This window comes from Lactuca virosa, chromosome 5, assembly GCF_052849685.1.
Source record: "Lactuca virosa cultivar CGN04683 chromosome 5, Lactuca_virosa_CGN04683_v6, whole genome shotgun sequence".
Lineage (NCBI taxonomy): Eukaryota > Viridiplantae > Streptophyta > Magnoliopsida > Asterales > Asteraceae > Lactuca > Lactuca virosa.
This window is the reverse complement of record NC_136430.1, coordinates 209,985,231-209,994,376: the sequence shown is the minus strand read 5'-3', so window position 1 is coordinate 209,994,376 and position 9,146 is coordinate 209,985,231.

Here is a 9,146-nt window from a genome sequence, read left to right as displayed (position 1 = left end):
CCGTAAACTCTATGAGGACATGGTTTCTTTGATGCTTAAGGTCCCTAGTTCAATGGTGGTTGGTTCTATGCTAAGTTATGGGCTTAAGGAAGGAAGGAAGGGCAACTTTGCACCCTTAAAGGGAGTTTACGGCCCAAGAACATGCCTTGGCCGTAAACTCTCTTCCAACCCATGTTTCTTGATGATTCTAAGGCCTAAACATGTTAAACCTAACGTACAACGAGTTAGAACAAGAGTACTTACGATCTAGGAGCTTGAATGGTCGTTTTTGGCCAAGAACACTAGTGTGTGTTCTTGGTGTTTCTTGAGGATCTAAGAAAACATGATTTCCATGGATGAAATCAGTGGATGAAGCTAGATTTATGGATGTAACAACAAAACAACGGAAGAAACACTTACATTTTGGAAGATCGGGACGAAAATCGGGATGATACTTGAGAGAAAACTCAAGTGTTCTTGAGGTGGGAATGAAATAATGAAAGAAAGTTGAAGAGATTGGGTCTTATAGGGGAGTTTACGGCCCACCCTAAGTTTACGGCCGTAAACTCAAGTGTTGTGGCCGTGAATTCCTTTTTGGTGGTGTTTAACCCGATTTGATATTCCGTGGTTCTAGCAGGTACTTCCTAATACTCATACCTCAAGTGTATTAGGCTCCGAACACTCAAACAGACTCTAAATTGTGCTAACCGATAGCAGGAGTGAGTCTGACACTGAGTTGAGTTGGCTGATTGGGCTTTCAAAGCAATGGAAAATTTTGGGTTGTCACATCTTGAAACGAGAGACAACCTAAGGGTTTTGTGTTATGGATTGAAAGAATTTCATCTTACGGCTGATTAAGGAAAAAGTTCTCTTATACAGCATAAGAATTTTCACATGGTAAGGGCCAGGCCAAACCATGTCGAATGAGGATGTCGGAATTTTCTCGATGAAATAGATAATAAGTCGTTCAGGGACGAATGCTTACTAGGATGATATCCTATGTACCTAAGTTCTCAGCATTTCTAGTTTTATTATGTTATTATCGCTACGAACCCCTTTTGATTCGAAATTGGCGGGTACTACCAATACGAGGGTTCTGACAATTTTAAATTATGAACTTTTATGAAACGATCCTTACTAGGTCTCTCTATAATCGCTTGGTGTATACAAGTCATGTATAATTAAGATTGGTAAGACCTTTGACTGAGCAACCCTGCCTTAAATCCACAACCAAACAAGGAACAGGAAATGAGGCGTGATTACTCACTCTAAGTCTAAAAATCTTAATTATAAATGACCCTTATGTATACACTAAGTTATCATAGCTTACCTGTTAGGGTTTCAAATTTTTATATAAGTGTTATGATTTTATTTGAACGGAAGAGTAATTATAGATAATTATCGGTGTTTAGAAGCGTACCAAAATATAGCAGGGTTCTTTGATGCTTTCCCATGTATTGGGATTAAAATCCTCCTGCTCCCCCGTCGTTCTTCTCTGTTGGACAATCCCTCTTGTAATGTCCTATTTCACCACAAAGGTGACATATGGGAATGGTTCCAACATCGGTAGTTGAAGTGATGAACTCAACCGGAGTTCTACTGATGCGGGCGGTATGCCCCTTCATGTTGCATCTATTGCAATGTAGCTCTCGGCAAACTCCATGATGATGGTAGTTGCACTTGCTGCAGTGTGGGAGGTTTACTAAGTACGGCTTGGTTGGTGCTAGAATAACAGGGCTGACGGGGGTATTGACTGCTCCAGCTCGTTGCCCTCTGTTAGGTTCTTGAGTTGAACAACTCCCTTTCGTGTTCTCGAACTTTCGTTTAAGGATATTAGGCTTAAGGTTCGAGGTGTCCTTACAAGTAGGTGCTCGTTGCTGTACTTGGCCATCACCACGATCGGGGTTACCGATAGCATTACTACTAACATTTGTATTGTTAGCATTCAGGTGTGCCATGACAGCTGCTATGACCGCAGCTTGAAACGTAGCCGCATCTATCTGAAGGATTGGTGTTTCGCTGGTGGGTTGGTTACACTTCTTTGGAGGCATGATTATGTTACATGATAAGAAAATGAGTTCATGAGCGACTATCGTGTCTTTAGATGTATTTTAACCATTTCTATCTATGTATTAATCTTTTGTTTTGTTATATTGTTCTTAATGATTCGACCTGCATCCCTATGATGCAGTCCTGGTAAGGAACATAGCTAAGTTTCTAGAATGGTTAGGAACCGAGTATCATCCGAACTAAGTTACCTTCGTTTGGTGGATATCGTTTTCCCAATTTTCGAAAATATTCGAAAACAATTCATAACGGTGTCTACATAAAATAGACTTATGAATTTGAGAAGTAATCACTATCAATTAAGATTTGGTGATCTGATTTATTGTTATTAGCCGTGATAGAAAAAGAGGAGAAGCTCCAAACCTAATGTGAGTAATGAAATCACTAACTCACTAGGTTGAACCGATTTACTAGTTATTTACTTAGATGAAAAGGTGCTCGAACACTTCACATGAATCATGCGTGGTTTCCCTTTGTTCTATTTGTTGGGTTTTGGTATAATACAACATCCTAAGGTGCACATACCCCTAAATACCTTGGATCTATGTTTTCACTAATTATACATGCAAATGGTTTCCAAGGTATTAATCTTACAACTAGCATGCATTTAACATAAAATTATAATATACTAGTTAGCATGACATACCTTTTGATGGAGCTTGAATTCTTGGTGTATTTGGCCTTAAATAGCTTAGCCCCAATAGTGTGGAAGCCTCAAATGGAATCACAACACACCATGGACAAAGGATGAACTTGAGAGAGAATTCCATGCACACAAAAGACACCATGAACTCTGAAAAGATACAAGTGGCGATTTTGGGCAATGAAGTATCTATTTATATGTGGGATTTCTAGGGTCATGGATATAACCCAAATCCATACCCATGGGTTTTATGATCCATGGTTCATGTGGCCCAACTCTTTATGTATCCATACATAAACTTGGTCCAACATGGATCATAAGCCCAACACATATAAATATAACTAATTATCATAATTAGTCCCCATAGATTTAATTAGTCTCTTTCGACCACTAAATTAATTCCAAATTAATTCTTAATCACTACTAATGAAAACATATGATTTCATATTAATATATTATTACTTATAATATATTAATAAACCATAAATAACCTTCTCTCAAAAGTCCATCCTAACAAATTGTCCTGATGATATGCAACCCAAATGGACCATGCTACTCTCGGGTCGAATACATACCAATAATAGTTATGGGCTTAAACACCTAATCCAACAGTCTCCCACTTGGATAAGTCTAAAACTATTATTCAAGTATGACTCCAAGATCCCGACTAGCAATCGTAGCTCTTAAAGCCGCTGTCAAACTCTGAACAAATCAAATGACATGTCCATTAGATAAGGGATCATATATTCCTCCATTCTAGATATCATATGGACTGAGACATGGATTATAATCATTCTCTCTGTCCATTTGTTGTTTCCCGATTTCCGATTTATGACGACTGACTAGTTGAACAAATCAAATCAGTCCAGGGCCGGCCGAGCACTTACGTTTGTGATCACCAAATCATCGAGGGGCCCACAGATATCACTTTTATCCCGAAGGTAAAAGGAATGGATAAACTTCAACTCATATGGCTTGTTCTACTACTTGTTGAATCATACACAAAGGCACGTTTTATAACATCGAGTTACCAATGCGTTTTCGTGCAATCAATGTATAACCAACTCATAGTAACAACTCATATCTCTAGGTTTGAAGAATATAAGATATTATCGTCTCATGATCACTCGTGATAAAATCCATGAAGTGATTCCAATGAGCGCGGGTTGAATCCAATACTCAGAACTTATGAGCACTCATGAGTGTTGTAGCCCTTTGTCCAACATCTTAGACCTCTACAAGCCAACCCATGACAGTCTTAATTCATATCTACTTCCAACATATGACCGACTGTGGATGGTTTGAATAACTTAGTCATCCAGAACAATGACCTAGTTTATTCTGGAAGTCAAAACATGCAAAATGAAACACAAGAATAATTGAATCGAATATGGTATCAAAACCTATGAACATAAATAAAACACCTTTTATTTATCACCATATGATTACACATTATTCATTGTATACTGTTTCAGCTATCAACTTTATTCTTGAATTTAAAACAATAGTTGTCCCATGCTCCAAGCATGTACACTATGTTTTCTAAACACTAGTCATGCCATACACCAAGTATGCATACTATGTTTGTCTATGATCTTTACTTTGTGAAATAGATCAATTGAACATAACTCCAATGATCCTCTTTTCATAGTCCCAAATCCTTACTGCAAATGCAAGAATTCCAAATTCATGCCATTTACTGAAATCTGTTAGATTCTAAACTTATATGCATTAATCCTCTTGTAATGATTATGCACAAAGTCAGATAGACTTGACAACAAACATTACAGAGCATTCCAAAGGATATCAACTCCTTGGAAACATCCTTCTTGCATTAAGTTTCCTAATCTTACACAGATTGAATAATTTTTAACTTTGAAACATTTCCATATTCCATTTTGACTATCACTTCTGAACAAGAGTTTCCTCCTTACAGATTATGTCAATTTGGTCCTTCCAGAATTATCATTATACTTCCAACTGTCCTTGAGCAACCAATCTTTGGTAAACCTTAGATTGTCCTCGAGAATTGTTTAATCCTTTTAGTCATATCAAATTCTAGACGTTTTCCCTTCTTAATGCCCCAGGCATTTGGAAAATTTTAGAAAGGATGAATATAGCACATGCAATCGATCCTATATCCAAAGCATATGGGACACGATTCATGATGTATCACATAAAGACTAAACCAGTCTTTTGCTATAATATTTCCATTTCAATTTGACAAGTTCTCATAATTCAGATTATGACAAGGGATGTCATAATCATAACCGAATTTTAGAACGCAAATAATGGACCCTATATTAGAACTTTCTTATGTTGAGCCATTCCAACATAACATTCATATATATACTTGACTAAATAAGATTAAAACCTCAATCTAAGCTTTTAGATTTGAGATGAAGTATAATTTCCTCTCCCTTAATTATAGCAAAACAAAATTTTCCCAATTGAAACCTTTTGTTTTGTATAATTAACATTGCTAACTTGCAACCTTTATCATAATTATCATGCTCCCACTAACATGATGATTATTAGCATAACACTTATGCTCCCACTAGCTTTGACATGTACTCAGAAATCAGTTGAACTTCTAGAAAAAACAATACTTTATTGACTTTCTTACCAAAGTTCAAATTTCTGATACTAGAGTGCTTTGAAAAAAACTTTATCAATATCATACACCTTATCTTAGATAGCTCACAGGTGTGTCTAAACAATTTCAGAACTATGAAAAGGGATGCCGTAATCATAGTCTCAATTGTTTAGACCTTTGCCACTTCTCACAAGTCCATGTTAGTTTACCGGTTAACCACACAGCTCCACTAACGACTTTGAGAATGCAAATATCACAATTGCTATCTACTTCAAATCTACTTGGTGGAAGTGTTTCCTCACCATCATTTTCATGAATCGGAGAGAAACCTTATGACCCTTAGATTTAATGGTGTATGTGTTCTTATCCATGTGAATTGTCAAAACCGTAGTCACAAGACAAGGATAATGACAAATCCAAACTCATATGGACTGAACTCAATCTTAATTTCTTGCTACCTGGCAGCTCAAGGGTCTGCCATTGCTTCCAAGTTGTTGTGCAACCAATTGAGAACTCTAAGAACTCATATGCAAAGCCAACTTTAACTGGAATGGGCACAGAATATGTCAACACGATAGGTTATAAACCTCAAGTTGTGTGCTAGTGAAGAACTTCAGGTTTTATTCTTGATTAGTTCTTGAGACTTTCAAGACCTTTAAGACTCCCACTGTCCTCTTAACATATAAGACTTTCTTGTCAGATATTCAAGAGATAGTGTGGATTCTAATCAAGACAAACACTTCACACAATTGGCCTTAGTTGGTCTTTGTTTTATCCAAAACATCACAACTTACTAATTTCAAATGTACAAGAGTAGAAAACTTTTACTCTTACATTTGATAAGTGTTTTAAACCTTCTTTAAGACATGTCACTCAAGTTACAATCTTAGAGTATAAATCTAAGAATTGTTTTTGGAACGAAGTATGAATCATCTTCTTGATTTAACCACTTCAATAATTCATAACTCCTCTTCTTAACTATCAGAATGCACTTAGAGGATGAATTGTGATAAGGTCTCAAAATCATTAAGATGGTCTTAAAACATGATACTAAAGTACTCTCCCATCTTTTCAGATTTGAGAAACTTTTATCTTTCTGCCTAAATTGATTCTTCTTATTCGCTCTGCCATACATTGGAACCTTTTCCAATGTCTCAGAATTACACTTAAGCTTGTAAGTATAACCATATTTACTGAGCTATAGTAAATTATGACGAATAGTCTTATCGATCTTTTGTGGTGGACTCTGACCAGTGCACAAGAATGTGTACCCGATCCCTTAGTCCTTCACTTGACTCACACACCCATGTGAACAAGTAGTTAGTCTTAATTTTTCCAATGCTCGAAAGTTCTCATTCATCATGCTATACAACTTGCATGATTCCAAGTTTCTATCCAACTGAAACTTGGGTGATGAGAATCTTTCCTTATTTGGTAAATTTAGACACTACCACAAATGAAAAAAATCAAATTCATATTTCCACTCTTGCTCTTAATGGAATCTTATAAGCAACACAGATTTTCACAAATGCCATTGTAAGGATATTTTAAAATAAATAAAATCAAAAGATTTACCTTTTATTTTAAAACTTTGCGGAAAAACTTATCCTTACAATCCATATGAAAACTTGTTGTTATCTATTCCTAAGCAAAATATCATAACTCCTAAGAAGTAGCTCAAGAATCCGATCTTCAAACTATGCGATAGAAATCCATCTACACGATCAGATTCAGCATATTCTTTCTTTAAGTTTCTTCACTTTTCTTTGATTCTTAAAACATCAACATGTGACCCAGTCACATCATGTATCAAGAATCTCAGAATAGAAACTTAGCAGAGTCAGATAGTGGACTTTATCTGAAGTAGAGTCAAACTTATTGACTTTAACATCCTTAGGTAAATTTGGTAGCTTCGCAACCAATTCCCCTTTCTTTGGCAATATAAACATATGGACCCTTTGGTAATGGGACTATCTCAGACTTAGCTTTTCTCTTTACCATTTGGTCAACCGAGTTGACTATGGCCGATCCATTTCTATTGGGAAGAGAATGCTTTTTTGGATTCCCAGTGTCATCATTGTCAATGTCCATAAAGTTTTTAGAAAGTTGATCTTAGCAAATAGATAAGATCATTAAGGGTCTTGTCATAGTCTGTTTCATAGGTGTTCCAAAAGAACTCACTATGTGACTTAGAAAGTAGTTGAGCCACCAACTTTCTCAAGACTTTGACACCCAACTCTCCCGGCTTGTCAATATGTGACTACATCTCCAAGATGTGATCACACATAGACCTTTGCTTGCCAATAGGGCTTGAGTGACCTTAAACTTTTCAGGAACTTGTGGGTTAGGGAGAATAATTGGAGGAGGTGAAAGAAGTATGATTTCCATGGGACATCATCTTCATTTAGGAAAGCTTGTTTCAAGAGATTTGGGAAGATCATAAATGTCTAAACCAAACATCTTTTGAGAGATACTCAAGATAGTTGATTTAAAGTCCTTAATATAACACCCAATATGAAATATTAAGGCTAGGACCCAACACAATACTTTTATAACTTGGAAGAGGGATGCCGTAATCCAAGCTATAAAATATTTGAAGGTAGGCGAATGACGATTTACCAATTTCCACCATGAAAACGAAATATATATTATTAGGTTTTAATTGGTTTTTGAAACTCCTAGATCTTTGAGATTCATTGAACTGTTCAATGGCATGTTTCAATCTCAAGTGTGCCCTTCAGGTTTTGTGACTGGGATGCCGAGGATCACAAAACAAGGTGTGAAGTAACCATGCAAATTACTTGGTACCCTTAAGTGGTTACCCCTCAATCGATGTGCCGGTTAACCACACACGCTCCATCGATACTATGATAAACATTAGGTTACCCTTTGCCTACCTTGTTAAATACGAGTTAGTGTTCCGGTTAACCACACACGCTCCACTAACCGACTTAAACAAAGTGCAAAGTGTAATTTTATGGATTAGCACCTTATTCACTTTTTCCTAAGTAACTAAGATTGGGTATTTATAAAAGGTTTAGTTACTTAGTATTTATCATTAATACTTTTAATGAAGGGAGAATTATAGTCCTTGTCCTACCCGTTCGGCTAACGACCCTCCACCGGTCAAGGAAGCGGTGGGTGAGAGTGGACACCCATTAAACTGCCATTTTATAGGCATTAACCTTATACCCCCCTTATAGACTGGCTTCGTGAATGAGGCCTACTAACGGTAAGACTGACTTTGTTCTTATACACACACACACACATATATATATATATATATATATATATATATACATATTAACTATTAATATTATAATAGTATAAGGGTGTATTTTAAACATTTAAAATGCTTGGTGGTTTAATCTATTAATTAAACTATACTCTTAATTTAATTAAACTTAAACCATGTCTTTATGAAATTATTACCTCTTTTAATTAGACACTTTAATTAATTTAATGAAGTCCATAAAGTTTGAACTTTAACTTTTAAAATTCTTGGGTTTGGAATTAAAGTGTATATGGGGTTTGACTTTACAAATTCCAAAACTTGAGGACAAGTTTTGAACAATTCAAAAAACTTATGGTTTCCATAACTTATGAATTTTAAAGTGGTTTAATGGAAAAAACCCTTCAAGTTCCATAACTTGTAGACAAGTTATGGAAGACTTTAAAAGCATTAAAAATGTGACTCTTCATTTTTTCATAACTTATGGAATTTTTATGGGTTTTAAAATTCATAAATGTGACTTTTCATGTAACTTGAGGACAAGTTACAAAAACACATATTATGAACAACTTCAAGATTAATTTGGATTGAAAACAACTATCTCATAATTTTTCCTATTAATCTAAACA